Source organism: Schistocerca piceifrons, chromosome 4 (assembly GCF_021461385.2).
Source record: "Schistocerca piceifrons isolate TAMUIC-IGC-003096 chromosome 4, iqSchPice1.1, whole genome shotgun sequence".
NCBI lineage: Eukaryota > Metazoa > Arthropoda > Insecta > Orthoptera > Acrididae > Schistocerca > Schistocerca piceifrons.
In genome coordinates, this window is record NC_060141.1 from 757,555,872 (window position 1) to 757,578,298 (window position 22,427).

A 22,427-nucleotide genomic window follows, 5' to 3' on the forward strand; every position below is an offset into this window, starting at 1 on the left:
TGTTTACTCCCGATGACTGTATAGTTTCGCCAAGATATTTAAAGTGGCTGACTTGTGCGATGTTACCGTGTTTCGTGATTAGCGGAGATTTATTTTCCGGCCGACTTTTCAAATACTGAGTTTTATCATACGAAATTTGCAGTCCAGTTTCCTGTCCAATCTCATGTAGTTTTCCAACTGCGTGAATCGCTTCTGTCCTGTTGTTTGTGATAATCGCAATATCGCCCGCGAAGGCGAGGCAGTTTACTTTAGTACCGTTCTATTTTCTGATACCAATTTGGACATCTTGCCTTCAATAATATTGAAAAGAATCGAGGACAGTCCGTCCCCCTGCCGTATACCCATTCTAATTTCAAAGGGTTCCAATATCTCACCCATGAATTTCACTTTAGAAGTTGTTCTTGCAAGTGCCTGTCTGGGTCTTTTAGTCGATTCCGAAATCTTCCAAGGTTTCAAAAAGGGTTTCTGTTATAACCAGGAATAACACAATAACCTCTTCAGTCTGGTTTATTAAATCACAAATCTCTTTTTAACAATTATGTTAGCCAAGCGTCTACCCAGGCTCACACTCAGAAGTAATGCATAATTAAAGTTTGGTTATACCACTGTCCAAACATGCATAGTGGGGTGCACGTCCCGTAATTATTCCCCAGTCCAGTGAAGTTCAGTCTCTCCAAGTGAAGTCGCTAGTATTCCGCCGAGCAGCCAGGTAACCTCGAGTGGTGCGGCGAGTCATCCACAAGCAGCTGGAACACGGCGTACTGCACTTCCCGATAAGAACTGTCGTTTGCGGCGGCGGCCGGGTTTATATAAGGCTTGCTAGTTAATGGAGCCGTCGGCTGGGGTCGCTGTTTTCCAGGGAAAACCAATCGCAATGTTTCCTGGCGTAGCCAATTGCTGTGTGCTGACAAACGCGCGCGCGCGAAGGCGGCCAGCGATGGTAGCCGCGAGCCGCCCAGAGAAGTGCGGCCAGCGATGTACTATTTCTCGGCCACGTAAGGGAGCGTGCGTGTGAAGACGGCCAGCGATGGAAGCAGCGGGCCGCCCAGAGAAGTGCGGCCAACGATGTATTTGGCGGCCGCGTACTGGAGCGCGTTGCTCGGTGTTTGTTAGAAGTGGTGTATACCACAGTTTCGTAGTCTGTTGAGTCATAAGCTTTCCTCTAATTGATGAATGTAATTACTATATTCTTTCATTTTCTCATTTTTAGTATCGTCTTCAGGTCCATATCTGTTCCACAGAGGATCGCCCTTTTCTGAATCCGGCGGTATTAACCAAGTAGTGGATACGCCTGGGGTTCTATTCTGTTTAAAAGTGCTGTGGAGAGGATTTTGTACGCCACTGGGAGCAGAGAGATTCCTCTATAATTGTTGATGTCGATATATATATGAAACAAAGTTTCGCATCACTCCAGTTCCCAGAACTCCTGAAGACAGATGTTGACTGTGGACATGTATCACAGACACAGTCCCTCTGACTGTTTAGAGCTGTGACTAAACTCGCCAGAAAATGTAAAGAAGCATGCACGAGCAGCGCCTATTAGACGGAGGGTGTCCGACAGCCGATCTTTCCAACAGGAAAGAGGTAGACGGCTCGTGTTGTCTGTAGCTTAGCCATGCCTAAAAGGTCAATACAACGGTTAGATCGCGTCCGCAATGTTAGTTTGTGCCAGGAAGAGCTCCCAACAAGGGAGATGTCAGGCATATCGGAGAAAACCAAAGGAGATGTTGTTCGGACATAGAGAGAGACAGGAACTGTCATTGACATGCCTCGCTCAGGCCGACCAAGGACTGCAGTGGATGACCGCTACCTACGGATTATACACCACTGGCCATTAAAATTGCTACACCACGAAGATGACGTGCTACAGACGCGAAATTTAACCGACAGGAAGAAGATGCTGTGAGATGCAAATGATTAGCTTTTCAGACTATTCACACAAGGTTGACGCCGGTGGCGACACCTACAACGTGCTGACGCGAGGAAAGTTTCCGACCGGTTTCTTATACACAAACAGCAGTTGATCGGCGTTGCCTGATGAAACGTTGTTGTGATGCCTCGTGTAAGGAGGAGAAATGCGTACCATCACGTTTCCGAATTTGATAAAGGTCGGATTGTAGCCTATCGCGTTTACGGTTTATCGTATCCAATGACTGTTAGCAGAATGTGGAATCGGTGGGTACAGGAGGGTAATACGGAACGCCGTGCTGGATCCCAACGGCCTCGTATCACTAGCAGTCGAGATGACAGGTATCTTATCCGCATGGCTCTAACGCATCGTGCAGCCACGTCTCGATCCCTGAGTCAACAGATGGGGACGTTTGCAAGACAACAACCATCTGCACGAACAGTTCGACGACGTTTGCAGCAGCATGGACTATCAGCTCGGAGACCATGGCTACGGTTACCCTTGACGTTGCGTCACAGGCAGGAGCGCCTGCGATGGTGTACTTAACGACGAACCTGGGTGCACGAATGGCAAAACGTCATTTTTTCGGATGAATCCAGGTTCTGTTTACAGCATCATGATGGTCGCATCCGTGTTTGGCGACATCGCGGTGAACACACATTGGAACCGTGTATTCGCCATCGCCATACTGGCGTATCACCCAGCGTGATGGCATGGGGTGCCATTGGTTACACGTGTCGGTCACCTTTTGTTCGCATTGACGGCACTTTGAACAGTGGACATTACATTTCAGATGTGTCACGACCCGTGGCTCTACCCTTCATTCGATCCCTGCGAAACCCTACATTTCAGCAGGATAATGCACGACCGCATGTTGTAGGTTCTGTACGGGCCTTTCTGGATACAGAAAATATTCGACTGCTGCCCTGGTCAGCACGTTCGCCAGATCTCTCACCAACTGAAAACGTCTGGTCAATGATGGCCGAGCAACTGGCTCGTCACAATACGCCAGTCACTACTCTTGATGAACTGTGGTATCGTGCTGAAGCTGCATGGGCAGCTGTACCTGTACACGCCATCCAAGCTCTGTTTGACTCAATGCCCAGGCGTATCAAGGCCGTTATTACGGTCAGAGGTGGTTGTTCTGGGTACTGATTTCTCAGGATCTATGTATTCGAATTGCGTGAACATGTAATCACATGTCAGTTCTAGTATAATATTTTTGTCCAATGAAAACCCGTTTATCATCTGCATTTCTTCTTGGTGTAGCAATTTTAATGGCCAGTAGTGTAGTTCGGAGGAACTCTGACAGCTACGCCAACATGTTGAATAATGCTTTTCGTGCAGCCACAGGACGTCGTGTTAAGATTCAAACTGTGCACGATAGGCTGCATGATGCTCAACTTCACTCCCGACGTCCATGCTGAACTCCATCTTTGCAACCACGACACCATGCAGCACGGTACAGATGGCCCAACAACATGCCGAATGGACAGCTCAGAATTGGCATCATTGAGCCAGACACTCTGCAGAAACGTATTTGGAAGCAACCCGGTCAGGCTAAACGCCTTAGACACACTGTCCAGCGAGTGCAGCAAGGTGGAGTTCCCGTGCTGTTTTGGGGTGGCAGTATGTGGGGCCGACGTACGTCGTTGGTGGTCGTGAAGGCGCCGTAACGGTTGTACGATACGTGAATGCGATCGTCGGACCGATAGCGCAACCACATCGGCAGCATATTGGCGAGGCATTCGTCTTAATGGAACATAATTCTCGCCCCTATTGTGCACATCTTGTGAAAGACTTCCTTCAGGATAACGACCGCTCGACTAGAGAGGCCAGCATGCTCTCCAGACATGAATTCTATCGAAAACGCCTTTCATAGATTGATAAGAGCTGTTTATGGACGACGTGATCCACCAACCACTCTGAGGGATGTACGCCGACTCACCGTTGAGGAGTGAGACAATCTGGACCAACAGTACCTTGATGAACTTGTGGATAGTATGCCACGACGAATACAGGCATGCATCAATGCAAGAGGACGTGCTACTGGGTATTAGGAGTACCAGTGTGTACATCAATCTGGATGAACACCTCGGAAGATCTCGCTGTAAGGTGGTACAACATGCAATGTGTGACTTGTGGCTTTCATGAGCAATAAAAAGGGCGGAAATAATGTTTATGTTGATCTCTATTCCGATTTTCTGCACAGGGTTCGGAACTCTCGGAACCGAGGTGATGCAAAACTTAAAAATTCTTTTACCCTGTCTAATCAAAAGCGTCTGGATTCCGCTACGTAATGTGGAACCTACCACCAGACGTCATGTGGCGGAAAAGCTGTGCCAGAAAACTGGGGTGCTCAGCACGTTGGGGGTCTTCAAAGTTGGACTAGTGATTGGATGTGACCTGAGTAAGATATCCACTATCATCATTTCAGACCTTCCAAAGCTCTCCAAATCGACGGTTGATAATGTGAATAACCACACCTAAACCACGATCAGACAGACCTCATGTACTGGCGGGCAGGGTGATTGTGTGAAAATGCATGGAATCAGTGGAAGTCAGTACTTGTAAATTCCAAAGTGCTACCAGTAGTCCACCTAGCACGATGACTGTGCGTAGCCAGTTAAAAAGAATAGGGTAGAATGGTCGAGCAGTCCTTGTAAGGCATACATTTCTGTAGCAAGAGCTGATCAGCGCGTGACATGTTTTAAAGAGGATGACTGAAAACAAGTGATTTGGAGTGATGAACCACGCTCTACCATACGGCAGTCGGATGGAAGTTTTTTTTTTGGAGGGGGTTTGGTTAATGCCTAGAGAACGTTACTTGTCATCATATTTTGTGCCACCAGTGAAGTCCAGAGTAGTATGGTGTGGTCTCCTTATTGCGCTAAGTAAAACGTTAAATATGGAAGGGTATAAACACATTGAGAACATTGTGTGCTGAGTGCAGTACAACAGTTCAGAGATGACTGTATCAGCATGACAATAGACCATATCAGAGAGCAGCATCTGCAAGGTAATGGTTTGTCAACAACAACATTCTTGAAATCGACTAGCCTGCCCAGAGTCCCTACCTAGACATAATGGAACGCTTTTGTATGAGTCAGAATGTCCACTTAGCTCTAGACCACAGCACACAAGAAGAGTTTCTTCTCTCGTGTCGACTCTTGAGGAATTCCTGTTTCTCCACAACCATTCAGAAACCTCATCGAAAGTGTCCCGAGCAAAGCGTTATAAAGGATGGACACATCCCCACATTAGTGTCAGCTAATAAGTGTTCAGATACTTTTGATCAGATAGTGTATGGGGCATGAGATGCTCATGCAGGGGTCACGCAATTCGCGTTAATTATGGGCTGGTGGTTTGTGGGTGTGGAGATGGTAACTGGTAGTCCCCACCCCCCCGATGAGATCCATCGGTTTCAGATCAGGCGAATATGGTGGCCAAGATATGATTCTTCTCAAACCACTGTAGTACGATTCTGGGCTTGGAATACGGACAGTTATCCTGCTAGACGATGCTATTGTTGTCAGGAGACATCAACCATGAAGCGAAACAGATGGCCCACAGTAATGTTCACATGTTTCACAGCTGTGATGATGTTTCGAGCAGCCGTTTACTTGGATAACATTGTGTCTGGACACTACCATCAACCTGGTGTAACAAGAAACGTGAGCCATCCGACAACACAACACGTTTCCATGAACCATGGTCCACTAATACACTGCCCACCGCAATCGTAAAATTAAGTGACGTAATGTATGAAGAGCATTGAGGAAAGTCGTTTCGTATCCAGTGCCATATCCAAGTTACTTTTCTCCTGTTACGATGCATTCAAAACGGACAGGCTGAATGGCTACCCAACAAGACGAGCTACATCACACTGCAACAGTGTGAAAACTTACAGTAACGTGGGAACTATCTTCAGTCAGTATAAGCAATGATCGCTGTTGACAGTTTGACTAAGTTTGAATTTCAGTTCTCCTGGCCTAAGAACACTGTCCATAAATCCTGGTGTCATATGTAACAGTCCAAAGAAACCATTCCGAACAGCGTCATCTTCGATGTAGGTAGTCGGTTCAGCTGATGCATCAGCCTTGGAATGAAATGACGCAACTTCCCTGTCTTCAGAGCAAGTCACATCCTAGTAGCATTTACACCATTTTCACGGAATCCTTGCCTTGATCATTTTTGTGGCGAGCGTGGAAACCGGACCAGCTTCACAGCTGAGAATTCTCATCACTTGTAACTGGGCAGGGTCACATCACACTCTGTTGCGTGGATTCTGAAATTGCCTCTCGTAATTCATAACACTGCAGGTACGACAGTCTCGCACTATCGTCCACACTGTCTCTGGACAAGATTCCAGCCTCGGTTCCGGCCAAACTAGGGGCCAGCATCACTTAAAACATCATATCCAGCAGGTAATCTTTCTTCACTTTGTTCAGGGAGCCTGAAGATAGTAGTAGTAGTAGTAGTAGTAGTTTTATTCATCCGTAGATCTCTTTTACAAGGATATTGGACATGTCAAAGAATTTAGAAGTTAAAATAAGCTACTTTGTATACACATACATTTACAAACTTCCAGTTAGAGACAATCATTAGATTTACTGCTGGTATACAATCCTTTTTTTAGAAATAACTTACTAAATAATGTAATGCCACACTGTTCACTCATATCTCACTATCAGTCACTGAACACACTATACACACATTGTTTCATAACACTTCACTCACTACACACACAAACACACACACACACACACACACACATTGATGATCTCTGGGCCATTTTCTGTACCACAGCTTTCCATTTGCTATCCTGAAAAACTGAGCCAGCATCCCTCTATAATAAGTGAGATGTTGAGCTCAGAAACAGGAAGAGGTGTTAGTATTGTGCAATGCATAGCTTGGGGGTAAGTTTTTCTAGAAAAGGAAAAGCGAAGAAAAACAACATAGTGCGAAGGTGTTATGTGGAATGTTGGATGTTTTATAGTCATTATTATTATTTATTTATACAACATTTTTTTACCAAACCTCTACTGTTTTATCTAAGTAATCCTTTAATGTATTGCATACCAGGTGCTTTTTAGCTCCTTTTTAAATAAGTGTATTTTTGTAGTTTCTTTCCTCTCTGTTGGTAATTTAATGTACAGTTTTATTCCTAGTTAGAAAATGCTCTTTTCACCTTTAAATTTATTTTTTCTTGGAAAATGCAAGTTGAGTCTAGCTCTTGTTCCATGGTTATGGACAGAACTGTTTGTACAGTAATTGCCAATGTTATTTTTTATGTGTACAGCTGACTGGTAAATGTATTCACACGGAACAGTTAAAATTTCCAGTGTTCTGTACAGATCTTTACAATGAGATTGACTACCATTTTTGGTTATGACACTTATGGCTCTTTTTTTGAAAATTATGTTCATATTTTGTGCACTTGTTCCCGAAAAAAGAATTCCATAGCTAACAATCGAGTATACATATGAATAGTATGTAACCAAAAGACACTGCATGTTATATAATGATGATAGGATTCTAGAGGCATAAATGCTGATGACATTCTGTTTACAAGTACCCTTGCGTTCACACCACTTCAACTGAGAATCAAAACTCATTCCTAAAAATTCTGCGTTTGTTCCACAGTCTATATAGGTGCCATCTACATTTAATTTAACATTGTAATTTTCCCTCTTCAAACTGAAATTCATGGCATTAGTTTTCTTTATGTTCAGTGTCACTTTATTGTTTATTGACCAATTGTAAACTACCTTGATAGCTTCATTTGCTTCCTCTATAAGGAGTTCTCTTGTTCTCTCAGTGACTATAATATTGTTGTTATCAGTGAAGAGAATATTTTCACCTTGAGTAACACCACTGGGAAAGTAATTGATGTATATAAGGAATAGTACTGGTCCTAATATGCTGCTCTGTGAAACCCCTATATTAATGTATTTTGGTTCTGATAAGTGTTTTACTAAATGGTTAGACCTATTTGAAGTATGTGTTATCTCTATTCTTTGTACCCTATCTGCTAGGTATGATCGAAACCAGTCATTAGCTACACCTCTTATTTCTAATGCTTCTAATTTATTTAATAGAATCTTGTGGTCAACTTTATCAAAGACTTTAGAAAGATCCAAAAATATGCCTGTGAAACACTCATCTTTGTCAAGAGCATCAAGGATAACCTTTGTGAATTCTACTGTGGCTGATTCCATATTTTTGCCACTTCAGAAACCAAACTGTGATTCGCTAAAAAATTGTATTTATTCAGATAATTCATTAATCTGTCTTTCTTAATTGCTTCTATTATTTTTGAGAATGGTGACAGCAGGAAAATGGGCCGGTAGTGATCTATGTCTTCTGCGTTACCTTTCTTAAGCAAAGGTACCACTTTTGCCTGTTTTAACTGCTCTGGAAATGTCCCTGATGTGAAGGATTCATTTATTTGTTGAGGGGCCTTGTATAATCTCTCTGCATTGTTTCAGTACACACATTGGTACTTCATCTAAGCCTACTGACTTTTTATTTTTTAGTTTCTGAACAGTTTTATTGATTCATTCTCTGTGGTTGGAAGTAGCATCATTGTATTTACTGAATCATTATTTACAGGTGTTATATTATTTCTTATGGGGAATTTTTGCTGTAACTTCTCTGCACTACTTGAAAAATGCTCTTTTACTTAGTTTGATAAGTGTTGTGGATCATTTATTATCTTACACCCTCCCTTAGCAGTATGTTATTCTGGTTTTTTTTTTTTTTTTTGCCTCTCCCTGTTTCCTTTTTTATAACATCCCTGACTGCTTTGCTTTTATTCTCTGCATTATATATTATTTTGTCATTAAATGACTTTTTTGCAGCAGTCAGCACCTTCCTATAGATCGTTTTGTATTTATGATAGAAATTTAAGAATTCTGGATCATTGCGACTCTTTTTCATGGAACTGAGGTGTTTAACTGTTTGGGAGGACTTTTTGATACCTGCTGTTATCCATCTGCTTTTGTGAGATGTTGATACAGACGTGCATACTTTTGGAAATGCCTTTTCAAAGTTCAATTTAAACAATGTGGAGAATTTAGAGAATTTCACATTCACATTGGTTTCCTTATACACTTCATTCCAGCTTTGTTTTGTTAGTTCCTTTGAAAAATCTTGTATTTTGATTTCTGATAGATATCGTTTGTAGGCTTGTAGTTTAGGGAATGATTCGATGCCTGATTTGAGTGTTGTTATTTGACAGAGATGGTCTGATAGTCCGAGATGTTTTACAGCTTCATCACATTTTTCCCTGTTTGTATGTGTGGCCACATGGTCAATTACTGATGCAGTCACTGTAGTAACCTTTCTCGTAATGCGGGGCCAGAGTCATAATATATTTCTTTAAAGTCAGAACAGCCATTAGGTTGTTGTTTATTTACAGTGTTACATTTACACTTACACAATCATTATTTCAGTTTCAAAGTGCAATTATCAAGTGTTTTAAGTGTTATAAATTGCCTAAGATGGCATACTGTTGTATTTTTAAGAGTGTATTTTAATACGGCAGTATGCCATCTTATGCAATTTATAACACTTAAAACACTTGATAATGGCACTTTGAAGCCTAAATCACGGATGTGTAAGTGTAAATGTAACACCATAACTAAACAACAGTCTAATTAAAGAAATTGTAGTAACCCTTTTTGCACTATAGACCAATAGGGATATGCCAAAACTTTGAAGGATATTTATGTTGGTGCTTATGGATTCGTTTATGATATTAGTGTTGATGTTAATATCCCCACACAGCACTATGTTCACCTTTGTGCTTGAGACTTTATCTAGAACTTCAGTTAATTTAAGGAAAAAAGTGTCCAAACTACTACTGGGAGGTCTATACACACATAAAATGATTAATTTCTTGGTGATATCAAGCCCTGTTCATTCAATAGCTGATATTTCAAAGTGTTTGTCTTCACTTACTGTTCGGAGGTCATGTCTTGATTTGGACTGTGTTCCTTTTCTGATGCATGATCCTGCACACCTTGAAGTAGTTCTGCAGTAAGAGTTTGCCCTTTCATACGATGATAACAATATATGTTGGATTTCTGTCTCTCTACACCAGTGCTCAGTAACACAAACTACTGTGTGGTTCAAATATTGGAGCTTAACTTCTACTTGTTGCGTTTTTATACTGATTGGATGTTTTGATGAAGTGTATGAAATGCCCCATGTTACTCTTTCCAATTATTTGTTTTTCTTTGTGACATCTGGTACTTGTGATATTTGGAGTGCTAAAATCTGTCTTGTGAGTGACCGTTTCAGTATTTTTTAAAGTGCTGGAGATATTCTTTGGACAGGGGAACCTGTTGTCTGAATTTATCCTAAAAAAGACTTGCTGACAACAGGTATTTGACCATGTGTGGCCCGAGATCCACCTCCTATACTTTCATGAATCTTCCCTTCCCAGTCCTGTTTTGGTGTAGGCCATGCCTAGTGAAACCCCATCTGTTGATACAATACGAAATGTGTTAGATAATACGATTTAGAAACATTAATTACACTTTTATTGCGACAATAGACACTGATGAAACTAGTAGCTGTCTTTTTTTTTACGAATTTGCACTATCAAGAAAACTTGAATAGAAATTTTTGTGTTTATGTCACGCAAAATTTCTGGTTACGTTGCGATTATCGGAACTTCAAACACAAGCTCTGCTCGGAAGCTAATACTCAGATGTGCGACAAGACCGGACACTACAGCAAGTATACGAAACAAAGAAAATTTAAATTTGACACTATTTCCTCTTAAATAAGTTCTTTTAGCGGACGAAGAAAAAACCTGTGATCTCATTCGGCGGCCATCTTGAAGATGATGGCGTAATAAATCGTCGAAATAGCCCAATAAAAATAAGTTTGGAAATTAGGCGGCTGAAAGGTGACATTGTATACTAAACAACCGAGTCCCCCATCTCTGAAAAGATGGATATACAGAGACAATCATGTAATTGTCATATATGAGCATATAATTTAAATAAATTTTCTTTGACGTTTCGAAGTGGGAATTTTTTTCTACCTCGCTAAGGAAAGTAATAAGCAGAGAAATGCCTAATGAGAAATCAATAAATCAATCTAGCGACAATAAAGACTGCGAATGGAGAATTCCAGTAATCGTTATGAGAGCGATCATCTCGGAAACGGCGAAGCTGGTCGGCTGTTGACTTGCCGCCGCCGTGAACATCAGTGGTGCTGAATTTCCCAAACTGTGTTCCGTGGAACAACGGCCATTAATAACATGGCGTTTTGCTGGACATTTTGACGATACCAATTATTTATTTAAAATTTTATTGTCTTCTGAGTTATTAGTTATGAATTAGAACTCAAGTAGTCACTGAATAAAACAAATTTTTCTCATTTGTTTTTAAATAAGTTATTAACCGAAATAAACAAGCTGTTCCCTAAAAGTACCAGGATTCTCAAAGTGTTCCGGCACAGGAAGAGTTTGGAGACCCCTGATCCACGGAAAGCAGTTGAAGGACGGTGGAGCGACGAGTACGCGACAAGTTCTTGGGCGCCCACGCCGTTTCGCAGTACTTGGAGACTGGAGGCTGTACAGACCGATAGGAGGCGATCTGTGGCAGATATAATGACAGGGTACAATCCTGCTGCAGGCAAAAATGTTTCGGAGCGCACAATGCTGAATATGAGTCTCTGCAGCAGCCGACACCAACATTCTTCCGTGTTGACCCAACGACATCGTGAAAAAAGACTGCAAGTTATGGAGACTGGAGCGTGGATCAGTGGAAACGTGTCGCTTGATCCGAAGAATTACGTTTCTTGGTATATCAGATCGACTGTCGCCTCAGGTTCAGAAGCGTACAAATTCTCATTCCAGTCTGCCTGCCCCTATCTCTGCCGCAACCAGTAAAGCAGTTCAACCTACCGCAACGGAGGCACACGAGTACACGTGTACTGACGCACAGTGGTTAAAGCAGGGCAGCCTGGATTTCCACAAACCTGGCAAGCTTCTCGTGACCCTTTTAGCCCGCTGCGCCTGCCACGTCTCCTTTACCAGAGCGACGTGACTAGCTAGGTATATGTATGGATAAATAGTTCCAGTGCAGGTCATTTCTCATAATGGATGGAGCAGCAAAACAAGTAAACTGTGACGGAGCAGTGGATTGGTGGTGCTGGGGTTTACGGGCACCGTAGTTACATTCCAATGTACAAAGTTTCATGGTTTTACTACACAAAAATAAACAGAAAATTCAAGACTTGAATCTCCCTCCCCTCTCCCCACCCCACTTAGCCTTGCAAGAGAATCGTTAAAACAATTTTACCACAATTTTTTTAATACAACTTTTAATCAATGATCAGGACAAATTTGAATTCAAACTTTTCACTCCCCTTTTACCTTTCAGAAACAACTAATATTAAGACAGCAGCTAATGAACAAGCATGACATAATCGTGCTTGGAATCAACCAAAACAGCTTTCAAATTGTGTATTGGATTCACCTTCCTGCACGTAGAATAAATAATTTTAAAGCGCCCCGAGATAAGGAACAAATCCCATTTACTAACATGGCAGAGGGTACACAGGGTCACCCTCAGTTAACAAGGAAAGATTTAAATTTACACTCTGCGGTCACTGTCCTGCATTTCAGAATAAATAATATTAAAACGACAGCAGGTAATTTTTACCAAACGATGACGATGATGAAGTCCCATACTCCTTAACAGAGCGTAGGGGACGATGACCTGCACAACTGTACTAGGCAAGGTCCTAGTGGAGGTGATTTGCCATTGCCTTCCTCCAACCGTGATGGGGATGATTGATGATGATGAAGAGCACACAACAACACCCAGTCATCTAGAGGCAGGTGAAAATCCCTGACCCCGTTCTCGGGATGCGAGACCGCTAACGCGAGACCACGCTACCCAGTACACTCGTCGGTTACTACTGTGAATTTATAGTTCACAAGTTAACATTACCCATAATAACCCCCTTCCAAGATGTGAAAGAGATCTTTTTCAACAATAATCAAATGAATAACGGGATGCACGGCACTGAACATAATGTAATAAATATGATTCTCGTCAAGACAAGAACGCGCATCCAAAACCACGTGGACTCAGAAGAATAACCATGATGCGTACCAGTAACGTACTACAACCAAGTCACTCAATCGCGTGGGCCGTAAATGCGCTTTTACAAACTGTAACGGCCACACGAATCCACGTAGGTTAACAATTGTCATCGGCCATGTTGACCAACATAGCCTTTTTGACGTGGCTGTTCAAAGTGGCTCAGAGTCCAAAAGTCGGCGAATGTGGTACGCAGCAGTTCCAGCGGGTCCGTGCATAAAATTCTTCACGCCCACTCGACCCAACAACGGCTTGGAATCTCCGGTTGACCAACCACGTGCCCCGATCGATGGTTCGCCAAGGCAAAGACTGCAGCCACTCCCCATCAGCCGTCTCAAGAAGTTTTTGTCGTCCGACTCCGGATGGTCCTGCTCTACCGATCCCGGAGCGCCAGAGGCACCAGACGTCGAGAATTCAACGTGGCGGCCTCTGGCCCCAGAACCCAACCCTCACATAAACCAAAGGAGATTCAGGAGCAATTAAGAACTGAGAAATATATACGAGTCACGAAACAGAGCAGAAGTCCTGTAGAGAAAAAGTTGCTGTGTGTTTTCGAGACAGGTTCGAATAAATCGGTAAGAGTCTCGCAATGCAAATTATGTAAAAAGTTACTAAACATTCGCTCGGTATTCTCGGGTATAGTACGACATTTTTGTAAATGTGACCAGCAGTATGTTACGATATGTTTGTAAAGTTGACGTATAGCTTCCTGACTCCATAAATATCTTGAAAGAGGACAATGACTAACACGGGGAGGTCACGACGTTAGGATCACAGATTTATTTCAAACTTTGTACACGTCTAGTAGGCCATTAAAACAATAGAATATGCTAATAGTAAGGTGCACTACTCTGGAAATTCCGAGAAAATCGCGAGAAAACTTTTGCGCGTCTGTTATGAGGCTTATGTATCTGTGCGTAGTTGCCGGATGTTAGGGTAAGCGGTGGTTGAGTATTAGCGTCCGAGCTTTGTAGGACAAGTTTCTATGAGACGAAGGTTCGACTCCCTCTAAAACTTAATTATTAGCGTACTTGTTTCATCACTGGTTTATTAATTAATTTATATGACATTTTAGAGGTAATGTAACGGGAAAAAGGCCACGTGTATTTGTCTGAAGTTTCAGTTTATGATTTCCATGTCTGCATGACAAACACGATCCTGCGTCGTGTGATGCGGAGGGCACATCCGACGAGCAATCGTACGCTGCCCTTGTGGTCTGGCACATTGTGACTTACTACATTGCTGACTGTGAATAACGCCATTCGGATGATTATTTATCGGTGTTTGACTTGGGCTTTCCAAGCCTGTCCCTCTACCTTGAAAATTTAATTAGTAAATAGTCAAATAACATATGAAATTCACTCCAACTTCATGAAAATGCACTTGGGTTGTTTCACTATGTTATCTCTCAAACGTCATAGAAATGAAATAATGTGACCAGTGACGAAAAAAATATTGATTAAAAGATAAGCGTTTACGACCCTCTTCCAGCACAGGAACGCTAACCACTTGACAACAATGACTTTTTACGGCCAGTATCTGCGCACAAATACATCAGTTACGAAATAGTCGCGCAAAACTTCTCTCGCGATTTCCTAGTGCACCTCACTACTTCCACGTTATATTGTTCTAATGGTGTACTAAAGGTGTACAAAGTCTGAAGCAAATCTGTGATCCTAACGTTGCGGCCTGCCCTTGTAAGTGGCTCACAAGTGTGTAGAAATGTGTGTTACGGACTTCAAGTCATTTTGCAGTAATAGACTTTCTCAACTTAGGGCAAACAATAATTGAAATAGGAAAAAATATGGCTCAGTGGATATTAAAAGCAACTTTCTGGTGGTATGCAACGTGGTGAGAGGAAAGCTTATTATGAAAGAAAAGCTTCTCCTTTCAGATATGTACTTCTTAGCTTTACATAATAAGAAAAACGAACATCGTATTTGCTAAAATGCATTTGGGGAATTCAGACTGAACTATTTTGGTCACTTAGAACGAATTCAGCGAACCTGCGGTATACATTCTGGAGATAGTAATCAAAATTGATGTAACTGGGGCCGTGTTTTGATGGAACACAGTAAGGTTACAGAAACTAGACTTCCAAACCTCACTTCAGTTAGTGTTGGAGTATAATAGCCATCTTACGATTCTTAGATCGAAAGGATCTCGACTTCAGGAACGGTTCTGCTTACTACAGGAAACGTGTATTAGACCTTACCTGACGATAGATGAAATTGATAAGAGCCAGAACTAGTCAAAAGAGTATGAAGTTGTAGAGAAAACCGGTCGTATCGAAATAAATAAATACACCTGAAATACACGGAAAAGGAGAAAAAGCATAAACAAATTTCTGCCCTAGAGAAAACCGGTCGTATCGAAATAAATAAATACACCTGAAATACACGGAAAAGGAGAAAAAGCATAAACAAATTTCTGCCCTACAATGACCGAAATTGAACATGTATTTCACTGGGCCTCGTCCTGTGGCACTTGGGAATTTTCATCAACTAACGAATCCTGCTCATAACACAGTGGGAAGACGGCCACGAAGGCAAGACTCTGAAACGCTTCTTTTTATGTGTAAATAAATTTAAGCCACAAAACTAAAATACTTTACGTAAACCTACGTAAGAAACGCTGTATTTTTGCAACCACCGTAAATTTAAGCCGCAAAACTAAAATACTTTACGTAAACCTACGTAAGAAACAATGTATTTTTGCCCACCGTAACAGATCTACTAAGGAGACTGCCTACACTACCCTTTTACGTCCTCTTTTAGAATACTGCTGCGCGGTGTGGGATCCTTACCAGATAGGACTGACGGAGTACATCGAAAAAGTTCAAATAAAAGGGCAGCACGTTTTGTATTATCGCGAAATATGAGAGAGAGTGTCACAGAAATGATACAGGATTTGGGCTGGACATCACTAATATAAAGGCGTTTTTCGTTTGGATGGAATCTTCTCACGAAATTCCAATCACCAACTTTCTCCTCCGAACGCGTAAATATTTTTTTGACACCGACCTACATAGGGAGAAACGATCACCACGATATACACTCCTGGAAATGGAAAAAAGAACACATTGACACCGGTGTGTCAGACCCACCATACTTGCTCCGGACACTGCGAGAGGGCTGTACAAGCAATGATCACACGCACGGCACAGCGGACACACCAGGAACCGCGGTGTTGGCCGTCGAATGGCGCTAGCTGCGCAGCATTTGTGCACCGCCGCCGTCAGTGTCAGCCAGTTTGCCGTGGCATACGGAGCTCCATCGCAGTCTTTAACACTGGTAGCATGCCGCGACAGCGTGGACGTGAACCGTACGTGCAGTTAACGGACTTTGAGCGAGGGCGTATAGTGGGCATGCGGGAGGCCGGGTGGACGTACCGCCGAATTGCTCAACACGTGGGGCGTCAGGTCTCCACAGTACATCGATGTTGTCGCCAGTGGTCGGCGGAAGGTGCACGTGCCCGTCGACCTGGGACCGGACCGCAGCGACGCACGGATGCACGCCAAGACCGTAGGATCCTACGCAGTGCCGTAGGGGACCGCACCGCCACTTCCCAGCAAATTAGGGACACTGTTGCTCCTGGGGTATCGGCGAGGACCATTCGCAACCGTCTCCATGAAGCTGGGCTACGGTCCCGCACACCGTTAGGCCGTCTTCCGCTCACGCCCCAACATCGTGCAGCCCGCCTCCAGTGGTGTCGCGACAGGCGTGAATGGAGGGACGAATGGAGACGTGTCGTCTTCAGCGATGAGAGTCGCTTCTGCCTTGGTGCCAATGATGGTCGTATGCGTGTTTGGCGCCGTGCAGGTGAGCGCCACAATCAGGACTACATACGACCGAGGCACACAGGGCCAACACCCGGCTCATGGTGTGGGGAGCGATCTCCTACACTGACCGTACACCACTGGTGATCGTCGAGGGGACACTGAATAGTGCACGGTACATCCAAACCGTCATCGAACCCATCGTTCTACCATTCCTAGACCGGCAAGGGAACTTGCTGTTCCAACAGGACAATGCACGTCCGCATGTATCCCGTGCCACCCAACGTGCTCTAGAAGGTGTAAGTCAACTACCCTGGCCAGCAAGATCTCCGGATCTGTCCCCCATTGAGCATGTTTGGGACTGGATGAAGCGTCGTCTCACGCGGTCTGCACGTCCAGCACGAACGCTGGTCCAACTGAGGCGCCAGGTGGAAATGGCATGGCAAGCCGTTCCACAGGACTACATCCAGCATCTCTACGATCGTCTTCATGGGAGAATAGCAGCCTGCATTGCTGCGAAAGGTGGATATACACTGTACTAGTGCCGACATTGTGCATGCTCTGTTGCCTGTGTCTATGTGCCTGTGGTTCTGTCAGTGTGATCATGTGATGTATCTGACCCCAGGAATGTGTCAATAAAGTTTCCCCTTCCTGGGACAATGAATTCACGGTGTTCTTATTTCAATTTCCAGAAGTGTAATAAGGGAAAACAGAGCTCGTACGGTAAGATATAGTTGTTCGTTCTTTCCGCGCGCTATACGAGATTGGAATAACAGAGAATTGTGAAGGTGGTTCGATGAACTCTCTGCCAGGCACTTAAATGTGATTTGCAGAGTATCCATGTAGATGTAGATCAAGGGTACACGAGTGGGTCTTCGGCTCAGAAAGCCCATATCGCTGATGTTTCGTTGAATGGTTCGCGCGCTGACACTTGTTGATGGCTCAGCACTGAAATCTGCAGCAGTTCACGGAAGGGTGGCACTTCTGTCACGTTGAACGATTCTCCTCAGTCGTCGTTGGTCCCGTTCTTGCAGGATTTTTTTCCGGCTGCAGCGATGTATGAGATTTGCTGTTTTACCGGATTCCTGATATTCACGTTAAACTGGTGAAATGGTCGTAAGGGAAAAACCCCACTTCATCGCTACTATAAAACCACGTTCAGACTGACTTAAATCTTGATAACCTGCCATTGAAGCAGTAGTAACCGATCTATCAACTGCGCCAGACACTTGTCTTATATAGGCGTTGCCGACCGCAACGCCGTGTTCTTCCTGTTTACATGTCTCTGAATTTGAATACTCGAGCCTACACCAGTTTCTTTGGCGCTTCAGTGTACCTCATTGTAGTAGTCAACGTAATAAGGTATAACAGAGAGAGTACTGAAATGAATTGCTGTAACAACGGCAATGGCTATACCGTTACAGGCATTTTGTCTTGGCTCTGCATGAAACACTGAAAGTGAACTGGAGCAAAGTTCTCGAGCCTAGCCACTTTCTGAACCGCAGGCAGGGCTGTACGCCCTTGTTATCGGAGCACATCGCACTCCGGGAGGCAAACTTGACCCTGCAAAGGCTTTGAAGCTAGACAAGGGCGATCCTGTTACCTACGTTACTTTAGCTACGCCTGGGGGTCTGCTATGTGAATGGCAGTGGCCGAACAATGACCCAACGTTGACCTCTGGGGAAGCACGTTCCGCTCTGGTATCAAGGAAATGATGAGGTATTATAGAACCGGGATGCAGAATCAGTGTCTACAGCTAACAACGATGTGGTCGGCAGAAAGCTAAAAAGTTAATGTCATCACACAATTTTGAGGGGGGACTTTCCTAGCAGAGTTCACTTCTAACCTGGAAAAGTATTTCTATTGTTTATTTATTTAGTGCTCTAAAATTGTTCCCAGGTTTTCCAACTGTTCTAGTTTTTCACAAGATAGAACTACTCACTAGTTCAGAAGAGTGTCGTCTTTATTATAATCTTCATAGATGCGCGATGTATACATTTGTTTGGTGCGAATAGTGACCCATCAGTTTCGTAGATTCGTACTATATCTAATTTTCAGTAAGAACACCATACAGAAATAGCCTGAAGTGGCTGATACTGCTGTAGCGTAGCCGGCCGCTGTAGCCTTGCGGTTCTAGGCACTTCAGTCCGGAACCGCGCTGCTGCAACGGTCGCAGGTTCGAATCCTGCATCGGGCATGGATGTGTGTAATGTCCTTATGTTAGTTAGGTTTAAGTAGTTCTAAGTCTAGGGGACTGATGACCTCAGATGTCCTATAGCGCTTAGAGCCATTTGAACCATTTTCTTGCTGTAGTGTAGCTTTACAGAGTTACACATCCCCTAAGGATCCTGAAACAACGTCTATGCTTTGTAACGTATCTTCCCACGTTTTATTTACACCCTGCATTACGGTATATTGTGGCGTTTGTACTATAGTGTTTCATTTAAACACTAATCTCAATTGGGTGACGGATTCCCTCCCAGCTGGAACAATGTGTAGACCGCGAACTTCTAATAAATAGTGATTGTTTTCGTCAACAGTTCAGCTTCCACTTACTATTAGATTATCATACGTTAAATAATACCTATACGACTTTAAAAATCATCCTTACAAAAATGAAAATTAAAATCTCTTCGTCCTATACAATCAATACTGTTAAATACAACAATATAAAATAGCACACAAATGATACAGATGCCCTTGTGAATATCAGAACTGTGTAAAATTTGTTAGCATATTAACAACAAACGCATAAGAAATATTAAACGAAATAAAATTTTCTCAAAACAATTTAAAATGCGAAACGGATGGAGAAGTACGTTGTGTCTAAAAAATTCCACGCAATTCCCACTGGTTCAACCTCTGCATAAAAAAATTATGATTCTTTGTTGCTCTGCTTTCTAGAAAATATTACTGTTGGCAAATTTGATGCATGATACTGGGAACTCTAAACTCTGTCCAAACAGGCCTTGGAAGGCCCAACGGTACCGACCGGCCGCCGTGTCATCCTCAACCCACAGGTGTCACTGGATGCAGATATGGAGGGTCATGTGGTCAGTACACCGCTCTCCCGCCCGTATGTCAGTTTACGAGACCGGAACCACTACTTCTCAGTCAAGTAGTTCCTCAGTTTACCTCACAAGGGCTGAGTGCACCCCGCTTGCCAACAGCGCTCGGCAAACGGATGGTCACCCATCCAAGTGCTAGCCCAGCACGACAGCGCTTGACTTCGGTGATCTGACGGGAACCGGTGTTACCACTGCGGCAAGGCAGTTGGCATGATATCGGGAAGGAAACAGAAAAATAACTCTGCATCACATTTGAGTTGATTTGTAGTTGATAGAGCACAAGGACGTAGTACCAAAAAAGAAGAGAGTTGTTGTCTTAGCCATATTGTAGTAGAAAAAGGAAATTCATTTGATTTACACAAATGTTCGTAGATATTTCACAACTGTAATTGTTTATTTTGAATTGGTAAATGATTCACCAAAGTTGATAGGCTTTCACATAGAACGTTAAGCAGACTACTGCTAATTACTAAATCGCAATCAAGGTAATAACAGTTTTTGCTTAAACAGTTCAATCTCGTAGGATTGAAGCCAATTAGAACGTTATGATTTGTTTGATATACTTTAGTACTAAACTTCATTACTCTTCGTCATTCGTGCCGTCATTGTTTGCCAGTTCAGTCTATGACACATTTTTGAAGTTGAGAGAGGCACAATAATTGTAGACAAAACTCATAGTTCGTAGTCTTCTTTACAAAATAAGTAAGTCACTTTCATCCGTATTTCACTTAAATTTCTCCGTATCGTCACTTGTTATTGGAGTGTTACTTATTCATCACTCGGTCGTGCTACAGCCTTCAGTTGTTCATTTCAGATCGTCAGTTACACACACACAGTCTTTTATAACTCTATCCTCTCTTACTGCCTCAACAAATTGATAATTTACCTTTTTCTTTCGCACAAGTATACAAATAATATTTTCACTGGTGGTATTCTCATAGTTCATAAACAGTATTTGTGTCAATTTCTTTTCCCTAAGGTACTAACATAAACACAAACTACAAAATATTACTTCCTATTAATAACAATTATTGGCACTTAATTATGTCAATAAGACTCTTTGACATACCTCACTACCGCTACCACTGGTAAATCTTAAATATCGATGTTTTACGTGGATTCTTGCCTGCTCAGTTTCGAGTGTGTACAATATTTGTCGATACATTTCAGTGCTGCCTACCGATATCACTCAGGTTAATGTAACAATAAAAATCACTATCTCAGTATTCTATCGTTCTCGCCAAAAATTTTCGTTCGTTAGCTGGTTTTACGGACTGGTAAGACGATAAAATGTTCTCGTGCTGCACGGAAGTTCCCTTCTTGATTGATGGTCTCCCACCTCGTTACCATGAGTTCCAACATGGGATGGTACCGGCTGGAAGATTATTTCTATAGCACCTTCAATAACACATTTACAATAAATATAGGTTTGTCGATAAGTAGTAATTTTTAAAGTTATCCTAATAAATAAAAAAGGTAGACAATATTATGTGAATGCTCGTACATAACTTTCCTTTACTTCTGGATTTCTTCTTTCTGAAAGTATAGTCTCTTTATAAATGTGAGCTGTTCCATGTCATAAAATTCCATTCTTGGAAAAGAAATATGTACATAAGCTAAACTAACATATACAGTAAAGAACTAAAACTGTGAGAATGACAAGCAAATTTGACTGCGAGAATGTAAATGAAATATGCCCTGTGTGAAACAACACTGTCTGTTACAAAAATAATTGAGTCTGAACCTTAATGAGAATAATTAAACTCAGCGCTGTTAATTGAACCTGTGAAACCGAAAACATGTATCTCCTTTATCTGGCTCACCCGTGCAACGGAAAAAGCCGTATAACTGCTCTCGTGAAAAAAGAAGAAAAAGAGTGTCTCCATTTCTGAGGTGCTACTAACTACACAAAATCGCAGTAGTGCAATGTGATCTCTTAAATATATGCAATGCGAACCTGACTCTTATAAACTTTATCTCTCATAAAAAAAACAAAGTTCATCAGGTAATGGAAGCTATATAATGACACAGGAAAATTCTGAGTTACTCTCTAGACAACAATTCTGCTGAAGAAAATGTGTTAAAATGTTCATCTAAAAAAAAAATATCGACACTGTTCGATTTACAAAACTTCACCATTGAAACCTTAGCAAGCAATAAGAAAATATTTCATTACAGATTAGAATTGCGTAAGATCAACGCTGGTGAAATACAAAAATCTAACTCAACACGAAAATTTATTCCAAGACAGAAGTCCTCATACTAATGATTAGCCTTTCATCTTTTGAAATCCACTGACTGTAACAAAACGTTACAAATTTAGCAATAAATTATTGATTTGGATGTCTTCGTTTAACCAAGAGCGCCTAACTAAATGCAATAAAGTAAAATATGTTCATTCCATACCTTAAATCCCAATTTTCTCCAAATGGTATCTATCTTAATAAATCCATCTCATTTAATGCATAATGATAGTATTCCTTTTGTAATAACAATATCCTCCATCATATCAATAAAATAATTCCCAAGAGTCCCACGTTCTG

The 22,427-nt window shown here is 42.3% G+C and overlaps 1 pseudogene; it reads right to left on the reverse strand.

Annotated features, from left to right (window-relative positions):
* Positions 1-19,977: 19,977 nt before the first annotated feature.
* On the reverse strand, positions 19,978-20,094 carry LOC124796565 (annotated as a pseudogene).
* Between the last annotated feature and the right edge of the window lie 2,333 nt (positions 20,095-22,427).